Source organism: Eleutherodactylus coqui, chromosome 12 (assembly GCF_035609145.1).
Source record: "Eleutherodactylus coqui strain aEleCoq1 chromosome 12, aEleCoq1.hap1, whole genome shotgun sequence".
NCBI lineage: Eukaryota > Metazoa > Chordata > Amphibia > Anura > Eleutherodactylidae > Eleutherodactylus > Eleutherodactylus coqui.
In genome coordinates, this window is record NC_089848.1 from 57,992,494 (window position 1) to 58,013,713 (window position 21,220).

Below are 21,220 nucleotides of genomic sequence, written 5' to 3' on the forward strand. Positions count from 1 at the left end.
ATTTGCTGCCGAACCCGGAGGTGGACGCCGGCCCTGGATTCTGCATTGCTTATACGCCCGTGTGCATCAGGCCTTACCAAGGCTCTATGCATATTTTGCAGTGGATTGAAATTACATCTGTTTTACAGTATGTGAACAAACTTGTTGACTGTTTCCAGTAACAACCAGCAGACTTTAATATAGTAACAACACGGGCCGTAACTCACATTTATCAGTAATGCAAAGTATTTACAAAGTTGCTCAACTTTTTCTGTAGATCCTATCTCCATGTAAAATGGTTCCTGAAGATGGATACGCCCTTCATAGGAACGCTCTATAAACAGTTCGAGGTTCTGATTGTTCATAGGCCTGCAGCCTTAGGCCGTCTGCAGACGGGCGGGTCGGATCCGGCGGCGAGGACTCCGGCGGCCTGAGATGAAACTGCAGGACGAGTTTTACAGCAAAACGACAGCTTCTTCTAGAGGCGAGATTCATTTTAACAAAGAGTGTATGCAGTCACCATCCTGGGGCGGGTTTTCAAACAGTATGCATATATTTCATTTATAACATGTGTGATAACATGGATAAATGACAGTCAGCTAAGGCACTGGAAAACACACTTAAAAAAGATACACTTCCGTTCATGTCATTTTATTCTTCTATGTGCGTTATTTGTTCTGACAGGAAACACAACATACTATAATGTGTGGACCACATCCTTATATAAATATCCTAACAAACGCTGTGAAGTGGGTGTGGCAGATTATAACGCCCCCGCAGTATTGAATGATTTTCCATATTTAGCATTCATGAATAGTTAAAGAGGAAGAAACTAATTGGGAGGAAATCCTTCGAAATGTTGTGCAAATTCTACATGAGGAACAATGAATCCATAACTATGTAAGAAACCGAAAAACAATGTCATTCAAAAAGTGCCAAGATCTTTATCTTTTAGGGTGCCTACTAGAGATGAGCGAGTATACTCGCTAAGGCAAACTACTCGAGCGAGTATTGCCTTTTGCAAGTACCTGCCCGCTCGTCTCAAAAGATTCGGGTGCCAGCGGGGAAGAGCGGTGAGTTGCGGGAGTGAGCAGGGCGTAGCGGGGGAGAGAGAGATTTCACCCCGTTCCTTCCCGCTCTCCTCTGCCACTCCCCGCCCCCCGCCGGCACCCGAATCTTTAGAGACGAGCGGGCAGGTACTCGCATAAGGCAATACTCGCTCGAGTAGTTTGCCTCAGTGAGTACGCTCGCTCATCTCTAGTGCCCACCCACTAGCATTTATATTCAATATCGCTGCGTTTTTTTAATGCAAATGTCAATGGGGTTTTCTAATGTTAAAACCGCATCGCACACATTATCCTTCTAATACCCGCCCCCCTGCAACCCTTTCTCCCCCCCCCCCCCCTGTGTCAATACCTAGGTCTACCCCCCTTTCCCCGCTAAGTCATAGGCACTCCTGCCTGGGAAGTGACGAGTGGCTGAAATCCGGTGACTCTCGGTGCACTACCATACAACTGCTCCACTGAACTGAATAGAAAGTCGTTGTCTCATTCTCTCTCTCTTATTTACCTAGATTTACAGGTCCGGCTCCCGACAAATAATTCCGGGACGAAGATGGCCTCGATCCGCCTCACGTCATTCAACGCCCGGGGCCTCAACTCACCTCGCAAAAGACACAGTGTTGCACATCTCCTCAAGAAGTGTAAGACCAAAATTTTATTACTTCAAGAAACACATTTCAAAAAGAATAGACAGTTCCCATTGTCAGGGTTGGGGTTCCAACAATACTATCACAACACACACCCTACTACAGCAGCCAAGGGGGTCACCATAGCGATCCACAAGTCAATCCCCTTTAAACTTGAAACGGAGTTTCAAGACGGGGAGGGAAGAGTCCTCTTTTTAAGAGGCTCAATTAATAACATAAAAGTGACAATCGCTAATCTGTATACTCCGAATTCAGAGCAAGTCCCCTGGCTCATCAAACAGTTAGAAATCTTAAAACAATTCGCAATAGGGCATATCCTATTGGGGGGGGGACCTGAACGTCGCACTAAATCCCTTGATGGACTCCTCGACGGGGCGCTCCCAGACCTCACAGAGAAAAATAAACCGGTTATTACGCTCCATTAAGGAACTGGGGATCCTGGATGCATGGCGCTCCCTCCACCCCTCCACTAAGGACTTCTCCCATTTCTCCCAGGTACATCACTCATTTCAAAGACTAGACTACTTTCTCATCTCTGCAAATCTACTCACCCACCTAAGTAAAGCGAGTATTGATCCGGTCACCGTCTCGGACCATGCCCCCATTCACATTGACATCAATCTGCCGCAGCTCGCCCCCGGCGAATGGCGTTGGCGGTTAAACGACTCCCTCTTAGACCCCCCAGAGGAGAAAGCTAAAATAAGCGAGTTATTAGAAGAGTATTTTAAATTCAACTCGGAGGGAAACATAGAACTACCAATAGTATGGGAGGCACACAAGGCCTTTGTCAGAGGCCTCTTAATAGCTTTGGGTGCAAAGACGAAAAAACAGCATCAAAAAGAAGTAGACAGCTTGTTAACCCAAATAACGAAACTGGAGCAGGTTACAAAACACTCGCAGTCCAAAAAAAATCTAGACGAATTAACGGCCCTTAGACATCGGCTGAAGTGCCATCTAGCAGAAAAGTTCAACAAAAAACATATGCACCTAAAACAGACCTTCTATGCCCACGGCAATAGGGGTAGTAAGCTCATGACCCATCTCCTAAAAAAGACCAAGAAAAGGAATGCGATCCTTACCATAAAAACGAAATCCGGCTCTCTGGCTTCCGCCACTGTAGACATAGCAAAGGAGTTTCAACTCTTTTATTCAAAACTTTACAACCTAAAGGAGGAGGAATACACAATTCCCCAGAAAGACGCAATCATCAGAATAGACGCCTTCCTGAGTTCACTTAAATTGCCGGAGCTGAGCGAAACGGATGCACTCTCGCTAATGTCCACAATCACAGAAAAAGAGGTGGAACAGGTACTTAACTCCTTCCCACAGGGCAAAAGTCCAGGCCCGGATGGTCTAACAATTACCTATTACAAGGCATTCAAATCACAACTGGTCCCTAAGCTCACCGATACGCTAAACGCACTTCTTAAAGGAGCGGATCTTCCCAGGCAAGCCCAAGAGGCACACATAACCCTCATTCTGAAGGAAGGTAAAGACCCGACGCAGTGTAGTAGCTATAGACCGATTTCACTTATCAATCTAGACAGAAAGATTTGGGCCAAGCTATTAGCTAAAAGACTAGGAGAATTCATCCCCACATTGATTAATTCGGAACAGGCAGGGTTTGTTCGGGGAAGAGAGGGAAAGGGTAATTGCCTGAGACTTCTCCACGCCATCAAATACGCTCACTCCAGCAAAATCCCTGTAGCCTTCGTAAGCACTGATGCGGAGAAGGCTTTTGACAGGGTAGACTGGACTTTCATGGAGAGAGCCCTGCTGCGCTTTAACCTCCCACGACCTTTTATTTCGGCAATATTCACCCTTTACTCAAATCCCCATGCCAGACTCAAAATAAATGAAGCACTGTCACCAGCGTTTGAGATCAAGAACGGGACCCGCCAGGGTTGCCCCTTGTCCCCCATACTATTTATTCTCTCACTAGAACCCCTGTTGCAGTGGGTAAGACAGGACACGGTCATGGAGGGCCTAAAGCTTTCTTCACATACCTTGTCGGCCGCGGCATTTGCGGACGACATTATGTTTGTTATCACTAAGCCAGAAAAGAGCCTGCCCAGACTGGTTTCTATCTTAAGTGACTTTGGCAAGTTGTCAAATTTTAAAATCAACTTCACCAAGTCCACAATACTCAATATCTCAATTCCAGAAAAGAAATGTGGCCCCTTGAGAGCGAAATCTCCCTTCGCCTGGTCCGAGACGGTGACAGACTACTTAGGAATAAAACTCACAAAAAGAACTGAAGAACTGTATGCACACAACTTCCACCCACTATTAGCCCAAATTAAAGCTATGCTACAAACGTATGACTTACCTACCCTTTCATGGTTTGGTCGCAAGAACATTCTGAAATCCTACGTCCTCCCCATAATAATATATAAACTACGCATGATCCCAATACATCTCCCGCTCTCCTTCTTCAAAGCTATCAGAGTGATATGTACGGGATTTGTGTGGAAACAAAAGAGACCTAGGTTGGCATACAACTTAATGACCAAAAGGAGGGCGGAGGGGGGGATGGATCTGCCATGTATCCGGGAATACTACCAAGCCATTCAACTCAGTTACTGGGCAGACTTAACACAACCGGCGAGGGACCCATTGCTACAAGAGCTGGCTAGGGCTTCACATGGGAATTACCTAGTGGAGGACCTCTGGTTCCCTAAAAGAAACCTCTACAGAGCGAGGGGATTTAGCGCTCTCCTCAGAGGCCCATGCGAGATCTGGGACAAACTTAAAGACAAACTGGCCCCTACACCATCTCCACTGATTCCTATTCGCAGCCTGAACAGACTTTTGGAGATCCCACCAGACCCGGGATCTCTGAGTGTCTGGACGCAACTCCAGGGTACCAAAATAGGGGACGTTCAGGCCCTGGCGCACAGGACACCCGAGGATATTATCAAAACATTGGCCCCTAATAGTAACCCCTCATTCCTGCAGTTGGCACACATGAGAGAAGTAATTGGGAAATTCCTAACTAAATATAGTTCCACCAGACCAAGGACAAGCTTCGAAACTGCTTTAGAGAAAGATAGAGCCAACACTAGGAAAATCTCCTATACTAGGAGAAATTTTATAGCACCACCGTTATACGCAAAACCAGCCTTCCTGTTATCATGGGAAAAAGAACTAAAAATAACTCTATCTCCAGAGGATTCTAAACTAATACTAAAACTGGCCTACGGCATGTCCATGTGTGTCCTGATGCAAGAAAGTCACTTTAAACTGCTGGTTAGGTGGTACAAAACCCCCCAATGGCTGAAAGCGTACAAACTGTCTGCCCACGACAGATGCTGGAGGTGTGACGCGGCAGTGGGCTCCTACCTGCACATCTGGTGGGAATGCGGGCTGATTTCTCACTTCTGGAGGGAGGTGGAGGGAGACTTGAGAGTCCTTTCCCCCAACCTGGTAATTACACCAGAAATGATCTTCCTCTGGAAACCTTCCACAAATTTTCACCCATGCAGAAACAAATTGATAGCCTTTGCGATAGATGCAGCTAAGGCCCTGATCCCCTTAAACTGGCTACAACAAAAACCACCCTCTCTTACGCAATGGAGAGAAAAGATGGACTTGATATGTAATCTTGAAGAGCTAACAAGCTGGGCAAAAGGCACACATAAGGACTTCATTCTCACATGGTACCCGTGGAGGGAGGCAAGGAGGGGACATTAAGACCCATTGGTGCAGGGCGGTGGATCGTGGAAACCTGTACTGTCTCCCCTTAATCGAGAGGCGCATCTGTCGGGACGGAGGGGACCCCGGGCGTTGATACGGAGGTGGAGTATACGAGGCTGTCGGAGCTACAAGACCTAGACAGAGAGGAGAAGAGCAACCACAGGAAAAGGGGTAGATCACACCGCTACCCACATGTCCCATCCTTCCCCCCCCACCTTGTCCTGTCTTATATCCCGTCTCATTTCAATGTCCCCCCCCCCCCCAATCATCCTACCTATTCCTTACTTTAAGAATACTGCAACCTTGCAGTTAAGTTCAGTTTGTCTCTTTACCTTTTTTTTTTTTTAGGCGAAGTTAATCCTATATTCTCAGCTCATATCTTTTTCTCCCTCTCTTCGCAAATACAGTGTTTGCATATATTTTGTTTAAGAAATAAGCAGTTATTGCCTTGCCTTTTTGCAATGTATGTTTGAAAAATATAATGAAAATCCAAATAAAACTTGATTTAAAAAAAAAAAAAAAAAAAACGCATCGCACAAAAATCACAAGTTTGTGCTTTGCTATTTTTGTGCGATGCGTTTTTAACATTAGAAAGTCCTATTGGCATTTGCATTAAAAAAAACGCAGCGATATCGCAACGTTAAAAAAACGCTAGTGGATAGGCACCTTTAGGCTCCCATATTTGAAAGTAAACAGGTACAAATTCATTGGATTGTTTTTCCTTTCATCTGTTAGGCCTCGGTCAGACGAGCTAGATATTTTGCGTGCCTATTAGAACCACTGGTTTCCTATGAAGTGTTCGCATGTCCGATTTTAGAGGCGCAAAATACTCGCACCAGCAAAAGATAGGACATGCGTGCCTAGAATGCACACCTGTAAGTTCTGTGCTGCGCGTTAAAAATATAACCGCACTCTGTAGAGATGTGAGCTGCGCATAAGTACATTGCGTGAATGCACTATTTTGCGCACGTGTAAAAAAAAGCATGGAGCTTCGGTCACGCGCATTTTGCACATGCGCACATCACATTTTTTAGCGTGCATAGGCGCGCAAGATAACACGCTTGTCTGACTGAGGCCTTAGGCCCCTCTGACATCATGCTCTGGAGATCGAGTCTATTTGAAATTATTGTTTCAGTAAGGCTACATTCACACGGGCGAGAGCAATATTTGGACAAGAAATCATGCTTGCCAATGTACAATTTTCACGTTTTGATTAAATATCGCATCACACGCATGATAGGATCGCAAGTGTTTCCCATTGACTTCAATGAGAAACATCGCGCAGCATACGATGTCTTTTTAAGGTCCCATTGAAAACAATGGGCAAAGTGTTCCACAGGAACGCCGAAAGATAGAACGTACTGAATGAATCCAAAAGAATGGATTTCATATTCTTGCGAGCGTTGTACGCATTGCATCGCACAAAACTCGCACGAGAATATCACTCGTGTGAATAAGCCCTCAGGTAGTAGTCGATTGTTAAGCAGAGAGAACACGTCATAAGGGCTCCTTCAGATGGCCGCATTTGTGTGCTCCAAATTTGCCTGCGCCATATGCAGAGAATAGAACTCATCGATTTCACTGAGATCGTCTGCATTCCTGTATTTTGTGCACGCATTTCGTGTGTGAGGAAATAAAAAAATAGGACCCGCTCTCTTTTCTTGTTTATTTGAGCACCAAAGGCCCCACAGAAGTCCATGTTGTGCTGAAGCGTGCACAATTGTGCATTCGATCATCTGAGGGCACTCTAATAGATGAACTTTGAAAAAGCACTTGTGCTCATTCAAAAAATTTGCAATGTGGTTAGAGATGAGCGAGTATACTCCCTAAGGCTAACTACTCGAGCGAGTAGTGCCTTAGCTGAGTATCCTCCCGCTCGTCTCTAAGGCCTCATGTCCACGGGGAAAATCGGGCCCGCTACGGATTCTACATGTAGAATCTGCAGCGGGTCCCTCCTGCCCCGCGGACATGAGCGCTGAAAATACGAATAAATAAGAATTTACCTATCCGTAGCGGGCGGCGAAGCTCTGCTCTTCCTCACGGCCGGATCTTCTTTTTCGGCCGGCAGATGAATTCCTCACGCCGGCGGCACGTCGCCGGCACGTCGTCGACGTGCCGCGCGCATGCGCCGGGCACATCCGCCGAGCCGAAGCAAGGGAGATGCGGCCGTGAGGAAGAGAAGAGCTTCCCGGCCCGCTGCGGGTGAGTAAATTCTTTAAATTCCTATTTTAGGTCTCCCGCGGATCCGGACGGCTTCCATAGGCTTCAATAGAAGCCCGCGGGAGCCGTCCCCGCGGGAGACCCGCACGAAAATGGAGCATGGTCCAGATTTTTTCATGCTCCATTTTTTTTAAAATCCCTTTTATTGACGATCCGCGGGTATTTATGTACCCACGGGTGGTCAATGCATCCCTATGGGGTGCGGATCCGCGTGCAGGTAATCCGCTGCGGATCCTAAATCATATTTTCCCCGTGGACATGAGCCCTAAAGATTCGGGGGCCGGCGCGGGTGACAGGTGAGTTGCGGCGGTGAGCAGGGGGGTGCGGGGGGGAGAGAGAGAGAGAGAGATCTGCCCTCCATTCCTCCCCGCCCCACACCGGCCCCCCGAATCTTTAGAGACGAGCGGGAGGATTCTCGGCTAAGGCACTACTCGCTCGAGTAGTTAGCCTTAGCGAGTATACTCGCTCATCTGTAAATGTGGTCAAATTATGAATTCAGTCAACTTCTCCTCTACACCTGTTAGGGGTCATTTACATTACGTTTTGGTGTATGTCCCCAGGTTCCTTCCCGGGGTTTTCTAAATACCCAAAGGGGGGAATATGCAATTGCAGCGTCTGAGGAACGGGCCCACAGCCGAAAAGATCATGGGGTAGATAAAGACTTTGTTACAGGGCTCTACCATCTCCTCCCGTGAGGGTAGCTCGGAGCTCGACCAAGTTACTGCTGGGAGAGGTCACAGGGAAAAGTAACCAGAGGTTACCTGTAATCTTCTTGTCACTCGTGACGCCACCATTCCGCCCTCTGCGGTGAACCTTGATAGTAGAATAATAAAGTAGTCCACACACAAAGAAAATGTTCTGAAAAACCGGGACCGGTCGGTAATGTCTGTTTACTGTAATTTGATAACTTCAAATAACATCAGCATTCTGGCACAGATACAACAGAATAAAGTGGTGCGACATGGAAGATTCTCGATGTAATCCGAACGATCCACAGTCCTAGTTATCTGTGTGATCCCGCTTCGGCGATTCTCTCTCCAACTTTCTACCGGTCAACACTCACACTTCTGGTGCCTTTTTCTCTCTAGCAGCGGTCCTTCTCTCTCACTCAGTACTTACTGGTAGCACTGGCATATCCTTGGCATATCCTTGGTAGGTTGATCCCAGGCCAAGCAGAAGGAAATCGCTCAGCTTCCTCCATTCTGGCCTCACACAGAATGGAAATAAACTTCTATTCTGCCTCAGTGAAAGTTATCATACAGGGAAGTGCAATTTTGGTCAGTGAAAAACTGATCAATTTCGCTGCTATGAATGTACATTTTACATCAGTTTTTGCATTTTTAACATGCGGATGTCTTCTGAGTGCAATACGTTTTTCATGTGTGATAAAAAAATAGGGTGGTCTAATTGACGTAATTTAAAACTGAGGGCGAAAACAGGCAGCTGCATGCGCAAATATGCTCGCCGCAACTTTGCTACGTACCGGCGAGTGTAGTGGCGCATGAATGAGGGAATTTTTTTCCCCCGTTCGTCAGCTGTTCAAACTTCGCACCATAGTGCAGGAGTTTGAAACAAAACGTGTAAAGATAGGTCCTGCCCGATCTTCACCATACGTAGTATTCACAATGTGGGGGAAAGATATGGCAGGTCCTAGCTTTTCTCGGCCGTAGTATTAACAGACAAGAATCCCGATAGTGAAAACAAATTTAAATCAGCGGTTTCCAAAAGCAGGAAGATAGGTCCTGCCTAGAGATGAGCGAGCATACTCGCTAAGGGCAATTACTCGAGTGAGTATTGCCCTTAGCGAGTACCTGCCCGCTCGGAAAAAAAGATTCGGGTGCCGGCGGGGGTGAGCGGTGAGTTGCGGGAGTGAGCAGGAGGGAGCGATAGAGAGAGATCTCCCCTCCATTCCCGCCGCTCTCCCCCTCTGCTACCCGCTGGCACCCGTACTCGCTAAGGGCAATACTCGCTCGAGTAATTGCCCTTAGCGAGTATGTTCGCTCATCTCTAGTCCTGTCCTATCTTTTCTCGCACGTCATAATATTTGCTGCAAAATCTGAAGTAGCCCTTATACCGTGTTTTCCCAAAACACAAGGTCTTTTTATACTTACCTAGCAGGCTCGGTCTGGGTCCCTCCCTGTTATATCCATTGGGCGGACTAAAGCGCCACTCCACAGGTGGGATGCAAACGTGTCCATTTAAAACTGCAAACAAACACATACAGTACTTGCACTGACCAATTGCACATCTCCAGGAAACTGAATGGACAATCGTCCCTAATTGATTAGGGAAAGAGGGGCACCCCTGCCTAAAAGCGGAGTCATCGCCTCGATAAAGATTGCCCCACTGTCTTCTTCTAGTGACCTGGCTATCCCCGATAAGAGAGCTGGAGAGATGCACTAAACACACAGGACATGACACTGTACTGCAGTGTTTCCCAACTCCAGTCCTCAGGGACCCCAACAGGCCATGTTTTCAGGATTTCCTCAGTACTACACAGGTGATGTAATTCTTGTGAATGCCTCAGGTCTTCTTACTATAGGATATCCTGAAAACATGACCTGTTGGGGTGCCTTGAGGACCGGAGTTGGGAAACACTGCTGTACTGACACACCAAACACAGAACAGGACTGGACATACGGAACATGTCCGGCAACCAGCACAGACATATCAAACACGTCGCTGTTCACACCAAACATACAACAGATAGTACATATAACCCCACCCAGAGCTCACATGCAAACAGGTGAAATACCACAGCGAGTCCAAGTCAAAGCTTATATTTCAAGCCTCCCCGAAAATTAGGCTAGAGCTTATTTTTGAGGAAACAAGGTAATAACATGACTGTTTTTTTGTCATTTTGGGTCAGTTAGATGCTGACAAAGTATTCATCACATTGAGGGTTTAAACAGAGGAACATGTTTGCGGAGGTTTTGGCACACGTGAAATTCACACCCGTAATACGTGACGAAGCAAAGCCATTGATTAGAATGGATTCATTCTCACAAGCGTGTTTCTCACGAGCAAAATGTGCGTGCGAGAAAAGATAGGCCTTGCCCTATCTTTGTCTGTGTTATGCAGATAGCTGCCATAGAAATCTATTGTAACTTAAAAAAAGGGGAGGGAGTTACCCTGCATGCCATTCTATTCCACGGAAAGGAAAAAATGTGCGCGCGGCCGAACTTTAATTTCAAATGCAAAAATGACAAAAAAACGACATGTGAAAAAGATAGGGCATGTCCTGTGTTTGTTCGTGCATAGTATTAATGAATGAAAATCCCATAGTGACTATTTGCAATGGGAGTGGGCGGAGCTAAGTCGTGAAACTTATCTCCGCCCCACCTCCTCTCATTGCAAATAGTGCAGAGGGGCGGAGAGGAGGCGGGAGCTCGGTGCCCTGCTCCCGACTCTTCCAGCTTCCTCCCCCTGCAGAGAGGGACGCCGTATATCCGGCCGATATACGGTCATCTGAATAAGCCCTATGTCAAATTAAAGCCAGATTTACACGAACAAAAGCGTATTTACACGCATATGCGACACAATTTTGTAGACTGTTCGTTGTTTTTCTGTGCCTTTCTGCATATTTCACTGTATGTTTTGCGTCCTCAGTGATGCTCTCAGCCAGTGAATTAGCCACTTAGTTTAATGAGTTCCAGACGGGCTCTTTTCTTGCCCAAATGATTCTAATAGGTTCAGTCTCACCATTTTTTTTGCGCCCGTTGTTTTTCCGCTCGCAATAAAATAGGACCTGGCCTATCCTTCTGCATCGTACGCACCAACGACCTTCATAGAGGTCTATGGGAGGTGCGCACACACGTCTATCTGCCCACACGGGTATGCGCTAAACGCAGTGCATACCCGCGATCGACGGCACCTCGTTAGGCAAATTAGCCATTTAAATCAGAGCGGGGCAATTCCCACGTGTGTGTGAGCCAGCCAAGCCTGCGCAAATACGCTCCGTATTTGCATAGGCACAAACAATAAATACAGTCGTTCACTGCGCAAAATAATTGTGCAGCCGCGAGCTCATTATGTCTCACATGCGATTTCACTGTTTGCGCACTTTCTATGTCCGTGTGGAAATAATTTTTCACGAACGCAAAAAAAATATGTATAAAGGCCCTGTTCCTGTCAATTTGTTCTTCACTCGTAAAAATGGAAAAACTTTTACGCCCACGCATGTGACATCCGTGTTTTTTTATACTGCTGTAGACTTCCAGGGCTTAAACAGATAACCGCGATTTTGTCCCATTTTGCAGCCGTGATTTTCGGGACGCAATGAAACCCTTGATTTCGATAGTTTCGTTTTTACTAGCGCGATTCCCCGTGTTAATACTCTGCACGAGAAAAGATACGGCAGTGCCTACTTGTCGTCCTGCTTTTTTTCCAAACTGGTGCGCCATAACACGGAGTTTTAAATAGTCAGAAAAAATCAACCGCTTCATTCGCAAATACGCTCTAAAACGGTGAACAGATTTGCGAATACACTCCTGTTTTAGCCCCCACAGGCGATTTTAGTCCGTAAATCTGAACCTGACTAGACCATGCTGTAATTTTTTTGGTTTTTTTTTTACACAGACCGAAAAATGCCCGTGCGAACAGCGCAATTTTAATGGGACTGTGTGTTGTCCATGTTCCGTCACTAAGCCCTGCTTCACACGAGTGTACGTGTTTTTGCACGCGCCTCAGCGCAACTTTTTTGAACGCTGAACAGGCGTGTGGACAAGTACAAAAAAAAACACACATAAAAAAACCTCTGGGCTTGGAAGGGTTAAGAAAATACAGGAGATATATATGAGTGTCGAGTTCTGCGATATCCACATGTTACATGTATGTGTGCAGCTCCCCCGTCATGTAGTACACGGCACTGGTGAGGCGGCGCTAACAGCTAGGGGGCGCACACTGCAGAGCTAGCGCCCCACACACCAGCAGCGCAGCTTGGCGCCTAATTATCACACAGACACACACAGACACAGACACAGACACAGACACAGACACAGACACAGACACAGACACACACAGACACACACAGACACACACACACAGACACACACAGACACACACAGACACACACACACACACACACACACACACACACACACACACACACACACACACACACACACACACACACACACACACACACACACACACACACACACACACACACACACACACACACACACACACACAACAGTCACGTGAACATTACGTCACCAAAGGTCCTCGAAACCAATACTGAGCCCGGAAGTGGCCAGTGTCATCTCGCGGCGCCTCCGTTCTGAACCAGGAACCGGCAAGTAGTCAGCAGGTGAGGCTGAGCCACGTGACTGAGGGAGTCCCAGCCCGTCCTCTGTGCTTCACGGTTATAATACGTCTATAATTGGCATGTGCCCTCCCGGGACACAGGCGTCTATAATGTATTGTGGGGCAGAGCGGTCCTATATAGATGTATAGTGTTATATGCCGGCACTGGGGTAATCCCATCATGTCCTCGCTGGAGCCTCCATCACAGACCCGGCACACAGTACCCAAGGCCATAATGCTGCGCTTTATCTTCCAGTCTAATTCCAGGCAGCTGAGCGCAAACCGGGCGGACCCCCTTATAGTCAGCGATGTCCGCTCGGCGCTGTCTGCTGCCATTTGTTTGGTCAGGGGATTCCCCTTTCCTGCGATGACGGGGGTCCTGTTCCATTTGTGAAGGCAGACTCAGGCCCAATGTCCTCAGGACCGTTTTGGTCACCCGTGCGGAAGATCCGCAAATCAAGCCGCCCGCAGGGAAGCGTGAATTTAAGCATGTGGATTTGATTTGTGGACCCGTTGGTCTGGAGAACAAATCGCAGCATGCTCCAGCTCAGTGCGGATCCCCCACGGACGGCTTCCATTGAAGTCAATGGAAGCCGTCCGATCCGCGGCCCGACTAATTGAATTGCAGACGACCTGCGGATTCCACGGGAAAGTGGGAGCTTTAAAAAAAACCAAAACTCCACTGCACACCCACAGTAGAGAAAACGGAAGGCCCAGACAGGTGCGCACGGTCCTCGGCCGGGTCAGACCCCGCTGCGGGCTCCCGCATGCACATTCCGACCCACCCGTGGCTTCACATCTGCGTTGGGCGTTCACTTTTCCTGCTCTATTAGGGGAGGAGGAAAGAGGAATCCCCTGGCCGAACGGGGATTATGACGGAGCCGAACGGACGCCATTGTCTATAAGGGGCTCTTCACACGACCGTATTTGTGCAGGGGGTGTCACGGACACGAACTGACCCTGCGTACCGACAGAAATGTGAACACATGTACCTCATCCACCCTCCTTGATGCGCCAATGCGGGGAGCGTTTTTGCACACACTGAACAAGCTCTCATGGCGTCCGTTAGGTTTCCGCTCGGCTGCCCGGCATTTTACTGGAAGCACAAGCTCTGCTGCTTCCGGTATTTTGTGCCGGATCTCCACCAACCCCCGACCGGAGGATCCATCATAGATGTGAATCCGTGTTGTATGGAGCGCGTTCACAAGGCGAATGCTACAGCTAAACTACGGCAGACGTCTGTGACTATTCTGCTGTGGATCCGCACGGGGATTTAGTCGTTTTGAAGGGCACGATCTACGTGCGGAATTTTCTCCACGCTTGTAGGATAGATGTCACATCACTTCTTGCAGATCCAAGCAGAAGTGCGTCCCAAAGATTTTGTACACTGACCAGGCGAAATCCACCAGCAGATCCGTGGCTACAATTACAGAAGAAAAGCCGCAAATTTCTGCGCCAACACAAATAACCAATCACCGGGAATGAGTAATCATAAACAACCAATCAGGTTGCGAATAGTGTGCATTTGGGGAGTAATATAGATATATGCATTCAGGAGTCTGCTGAGCTGGGGATGTCTGGAAATCTGCATGGATGTACCACAGCTGTGTGTGATATGTTGGAATCAGGATGAATGTGTGGGGATCATAATGGATGTACCATGTGCGCCACCAGAAACGCTAGTACTATAATTTCCAAATTGCTAGTAAGCTTAAAAACATGACATTAAAGCATACTGTACGTTTTAAAAACCTCTACATTAGGCCTCCTTCACACGGGCAACAAAGTCACAATGGCTACAATGCTACAAATTGCATGAATGCGAAGCCCATGCTTTCCTGTGGGTTCCTTCACATTTGTGATGTTTTGTAGCATGCGACAACCCGACAAAAATCTTGCATATCTGGTGATATGCCCGCGACTCGTGAGGTTTTGTAGCCCATGTTTCCCTATGGAGCCTTCCTCTCTGTTGCATCACATGCAAACGTGATTTTTGGAGCTGTGCGATGCAACTTTAACAGTAGGAAATCCTATTGTCAAACCCTAATCTAAGCCCCAGCTGCAGGAAAAAATGCACATACATCACCTTAGAAGCGCTGTCCGATGCCGCTGCAGTTTCCGCTCGGTCCCTGGCACTGTTTTTCTTCATCTCTTCTGACCAGGGATTTAAAAAAATCACCGCCTCCTGGAAGCGCTGGCTGTGATTGGCTGACCCTTAACCAATCACAGTCAGCGCTCGATGAGCCAATCATAGCCATTCATCAAGCGCTAGCTGTGATTGGCTAAGCGTCAGCCAATCACAGCCAGTGCATCCAGGAGGCGGTGATTTTTTTTTTTAAATCCCTGGTCAGAAGAGATGAAGAAAAACAGTGCCAGGGACCGAGCGGAAACTGCAGCGGCATCGGACAGCGCTTCAAAGGTGATGGCACTTTTAAATTTAGTTTTTTTCCCCACATGTGGATCGGAGATCCCCTGTACACGAAAAAAAAAGCACCATGTAGACTCTGATGCCGATTCCCGTTTGTAGTAGTGGGATGTGGGTTTACTGCAGAAATTCTGCTTTCTGCCCGGGTTTTCGGCCGAAGAAAAGGGCCGTAGGCAGCGCTTTGTTTTCTTGTATTTTGAGCGGGATCTTAGGCAGAACCTCCGACCGGAGACTCCTACGTACAAAACCGGCGTTGTACCTGCAAAAAAAAAAAATGCTATTGTGCACATGGGAAAACAATTGGCTTCACTGATCACTTCTCCAATACTATAAGATGGCAACAGATGAGCGTATTTCAGACGCATTTATGCATCTGTGATACAGACGGGTGTCCCTGCCCGACAACAAGTCTCCTGACCTGAATTTTGAGCATCATAGGGGTCTGCGATATTGGTAGTGCAGGTATGCCTAAACCCTTTCCAATCCAATGTCTGACGACATTATGATTTAAGGCTGTACAGCTCTGGTGTCTGTCGGGGTTCTCTTACTGTATATTACTAGCCTCTCTGCCGTCGGAGCCTATCCAACGTGTCACCTCATGCAGTACTGGCTTTAGCCAGCAGATAGCGCCATTCTTTAACAGAAAAAGAGTAAGCCCCCTAGGAAAACCAGGATACAAAATGGATTGGAAAGGGTTAAAGGAAGTCTTGCCCGGACCGCTTCCTGCTCCAAAATGTGTGACTTTTCTACTCCAGGTATCTGTCTTAACCCATTTAATTAATGTGCTAATCACAGGACCCCGCTGACCCAGTGTATGCCAGGAGTGTCCCTGTGCTATATGCAGGGTGTGTTTGGGGTATTTATTCTGTATTTTGCAGTATGGAACAGTAGTGGAGTATACTATTTCATTAGTCATATACTATGATTAAAAATAAATATATGTATGTAATAACGTTTCCTTTGGGGTGTGTGTATATGTGTGTGTGTATGTATATATATATATAATGTGTATGTATGTGTGTGTATGTCTATGGATATTATTTATAGAATATAATCATTTTTCGACAGCGGGGCCCTATGAGTTGGCATATTTCACTATATGTGTACATGGACATATTTGAGGCCCCCTGCATATGGGCGGGATTTCCCGCAGAATTTCCGCCCGTGCCCGCCTGTATAGGATTGCTTTCCAAAACACAATCCTATGCAAATGGCCGCGATTTGTCCGCGTGAAAACGCGCACGGAAAACGAAACGCGGCATGTTCTATTCCTGTGTGGGTCTCGCAGAGCCCCGCACAGAAATATCACTACCGACGCGCCGGCTCCGCTCTGCGCATGCATCGGCTGGGCGGCAGCCGGAACATCACAAAGCTGGAGCCGCGGGAGTAGGTGAGAGCCGCACTGGTCACTGCAGGGGCGCGGGTCGGGTCCCGCTGCGAGAATTCTCACAGTGGAATCTGACCCAGCCGTCTGCAGGCGGCCATACTCATAAGAGCACCATATGCTGCCATGTATGGAAATTTGTTGTGGCAGTGCCACGTTCTCAGCCCTCATGCGGTATTTCAGGTGTGAGCTACGGCCGGGTTATTTCAGCTTTTTTTGTATTCCCAGATAATCAAATTTTAGTTTTATTGAACCGATCTGTTAATTTCAATTTCAGGAATCCTAAAGTGGGTGGTCTTCTGCACGGATCGGTGAACATGACTGCTTTGTGACCCCGCGGGACTGGACTAAAGGTTTGTTTTCACATTCTTCTTCCGATGGGCTGCGCTTGTCGTGTTCTTAGAATAGGGTTATTCCCAAACTTTAGCTGCTGTTTATGATTTACTTCGGTCTGCACAGAAGTCTAGAAGAAAACCTCACATTGCTTTGTGTCAGTGACTTATTATTGGGGTCTTGTGCAGCCCTTAAAGGTATTGCCCCCTCTAAATGCACATGCAGTTTATTTTGTATATTTGTATTAGCTTCGGTTGTGTTACCTATGACCTGCGTGATGATTTGTTAGTATAGGCACTTTAAATTCTGTCTGGAGTGAAGCCATCTTTACACTTCCGGCCCCGACCGCTGATAACAATGTCCAGCCTGCTGCATTGACGGTGGGCTGGTCGATCGGCTGGTATCCCAGGTGATGGACCCCAGTTGATCAACTATTGATCACCTACCTTGAGGATAGTTCATCAATAGTAAAAGTCCTGGAATACCCGTTTAAGGGTAGTTTCACACAGGTGAGAAAATCGCGCAATTTTTGACTGATGCAAGAGTCAGTAAAAAGTCAGATTCTGAAACCAATGGTTTCCTTCCTTCTGCGATGTTTTTACTGATGTGATGTTGAGAGAACCAAAAAATCACGGCTGCTCTATCCTTCTGCGATGTGTTTTCTTTTTTTTTCTTTTTGTATCTCCCATGTTTCTATATGGAGCCTCCTTTTTATCGCTTCACAATGCAACAAACCTGCATTGCGATTTTAGCATTAGAAGGTCCTATTGACTTTTGTGAGAAAAAAAATTGCCCCCTTTTTAATGGGCAGCAGTGATGCGATGCGAGATTATTCTGAAAAAATAAGCATTGCTGACTCCCAAAAATCGTTTTTCTCCCGGCAAAATCGTGATCGCTCATGTGGAACTAGCCTAACAGGTTCTGATTGAAACAACACAACTATGTTTGCACATTCCCTGCTGTGAAACAAGCATTTTTACCAATTTAGGACCAAGCACTGTAAATGTACGGCGCCTGGTCCCGGGCTTCAAGCCCAGCTGTATGTAAATTTACGGCGGGGATTTAAGCCCCCTGCTCTGCAATCAATCAGAAGCAGGATGGGTTGTCAGCTGTTAGTCGCAGATGATAACCCGGAGGAGGAGAAGTCAGGAGGGGTTTTTAACCCTTTCTGTCTTCTCCTTCCCCGATACACAGCGCTCAATGAGCACTGTGTACTAGGAAGTAAAAGCGGAAATGTAGCTTTCACTATGGGATGTTCCCAGCTATAGCAGAGCTACAGGGTCCCAGAAGACCCTGATCAGCTCTGCCAGTGACTAATGTCACTACAGGAGATAGCAAATAAAAAAAATTAAAAAAAAACCATGTGAATATCCCCTAGAGGTCTTATATGACGTCATGGGGGACACAGATAGTAAAAAATATAATTACATACATCAGTAAAACAAAATTACAGAATAAAACAACAATACATACAAAAGAAAGAAAATAACCCCAAACCGACGCCAACCAAAACCGACACCGTATGCACCCTGTAAACCAAAACCATACATACTATATATCAAAACGTCCAAAATAAACAGAGGAACCCGCTCCCTTACTTTAACGTAAATATACTAATAAAAAAAAATAAATGTAGAAGTGTTTAACCCCTTAATGACCTGGCCTATTTTGGGCTTAAGGATGCAATGATTTTTGGCGGATTTTCTTCTCCATTTATCAAAAGTCGACGCGGCCGTATGAAGGCTTGTTTTTTTGCGTGGCGAACTGTAGGTTTTCTCTGCGTCATTTTTGGGTACATTGACTATATTGTAAAACTTTTATAAATTGTTTTTTTTTAATGATAGCAGGGAGAGAAAACACATCAATTCTGCCATAGATTTTTTTTTTTTTTTTTTTTTTTACAGCATTAATCATGCAGCATAAATGACACAATGCATTTTTTTCTGCGGGTCGATACGGTTACAATGATACCAAAATTCTTACTTTTTTTAGGTTTTTCCACTTTTCTGCAATAAAAACCCTTTTTTTGGAAATCTTTTTTTTTCCCCAAATCGCTGCATTCAAAGTCCTGTAACATTTTTATTTTTTGATGTACAGAGCTCTGTGAGGGCTTATTTTTTGCGAGACGAGCTGCAGTTTTTATTGGCACCATTTTGGGGTACATATGACTTTTTTGATCACTTTTATTGCGTTTTTAGTGAGGCAAAATACTAAAAATTAGCATTTAGCCTCAGTTTTTTTTAGTGTTTTTTTTTTTTTACGCTTTTTTCCGTGCACAGTCAAAAGCATGTGCAACTTATTGTACGCGTCGTTATGGACGCAACAATACCAAATATGGGTTTTTTGGGGTTTTTTTTTACCTTTTTTCTTATGCTAATCTGAGAAAAAGCATAAAAAAGGGTTTTTTTTTTAACTTACATTTTTCTTTAATTAATTTTTTAAATCTTTTTTTTTTTTTTTTACAACATTTGTGTCCCTCTGGTGGACTTTGACCACAGCCCTGATGAGCGCTGTGATAAGGCATGGTAGGGCTAATGCCCTGCCATGCCTTATCGCCTTTACAGAAATCAGTGTCAGTGTCTTGCATCCTGTTGCCATGGCGACAGGCCGGGCTCTCGTGATAACATCGGGAGAGCCGGCCAAAGACAGAGGGAGCGCGCTCCCCTCTGTGAACCCTTCCCATGCTGCGATCTACTCAGATCGCAGCAGGGAAGGTGTTAACAGCGGGGGGGGGGGGGGGGGGGGGTGACTGACTGTTGCAGCGGGAGGCTGGCTGTGACTGACAGCTGGCTCCCGCGGGATCATATGTGTCTCGCACTATCCCCAGGACGTAAGTTTACGCCCTGTTGCGGGAAGTATCCCGCTCCCAGGACGTAAACTTACGTCCTGGAGCGGGAAGGGGTTAAAAAACATTTTTTTTAGCTTTTTACCCCCAATAAAACTAAGAAACAGGAAAAAAAAATCCGTGAAAAAGATCTTTAAAAAATCGCCCTATATGTCACGGGAAAAAAAATGCAGCAAGAATAATTTTGATAGCTAAAGGAAAATAAATAGGGCAGTAAAACCGCCACATGGGTAAAATCCCTAAAAAGTGTCTGGTTCTTTAGGTACAAAACAACCGGGTCCTTAAGGGGTTAAGATCTTAGACAACCCCTTTTAGATTGTGGCCGTAGAAGAGGAATAAGGGTTTGTAATTGGTTACAGCCATTTTATTTTATTTCTGTGTAGTCAGTACAACAGGGCGGGTACGCTTTATGGCTACTGAAATGTATGGGAGTCAATTGAGAGAGAAATATAGGTTGTTACAGTCTCCTGGAAATGGAGTACAGTGCCCTCCTCCAGTAGTCAGGGGAACTGCATACAGGTTTTTGGGGTTTTTTTGTATCTAGGGTCGCTGTTCCATTTTATTTTTTGGGGCCTTCAGTAAGGCCGCTCTCATGTAGGCATATTGTCATTGTGTGTAGCGTCCGTCACTCAATGCCAATAGCCCATTGATTTTTATTGGATCACTCACACCTGCAGTTTTTTCGTGTGTGTATTACTCGCATGAAAAAAAATCACAGCATGACTGGGCAGGGGCCCGCGGGCCAGGATGACAGCTCCAGGATGTCGGCTACCTCCATTAACCGACAGCAAGGAGCTGTCACGTCCAGAACCTGCAGGGTTTTAATCTCTAGAGGATGCATGTTTTTACGTCCTCTGGAATTAAAGCCCAGCAGGCCAGGATGTAAAAACACCATGGGCTGGTCGCTAAGGGGTTAAGGTTCCAATGAACCCATTGGGCGAGGCGTTTCGAGGGAAGGCCAAAAGATAGAACATGCTGAGATTTTTATCATCGCTGTGAAGAAGTCCATTCAAAAGAATGGAGTTCAAGTTTGTGCGTCTCACAATGCACAAAAATTGCACGAGATTCTCGCCCGTGTGAATGTAGCCTTACAGATGGAGAACAGAATCTGCAGTACTTTATGCACAGTGTATAGTACACAGTAAAATGGCTAAGACTCCTCCCACCAATTCTGAGAGGATGGAAAATTATATATATATACCCTGCAGAAGGGGAAATAAGGGTGGGGTGAAGCAGAATACAAGTCCTGTGTTGGCCAGATCTAGTGTTACTGCACATGTACCCACACATGCACACGGCAGCTTATTCCAGAAGGTCATCTGA

At 46.3% G+C, this 21,220-nt stretch overlaps 1 protein-coding gene across 1 annotated transcript in view; it reads left to right on the plus strand.

The window, feature by feature from the left end:
- Positions 1-12,821: 12,821 nt before the first annotated feature.
- The window catches only part of OXNAD1 (oxidoreductase NAD binding domain containing 1), an 87,721-nt gene continuing 79,322 nt past the window's right edge, over positions 12,822-21,220 (plus strand). Inside the window, exons 1-2 of the mRNA XM_066584816.1 lie at positions 12,822-12,914; positions 16,997-17,072. The gene's annotated coding sequence lies outside the window, so the exon portion shown is untranslated. The remainder of the gene's footprint in view (positions 12,915-16,996; positions 17,073-21,220) is intronic.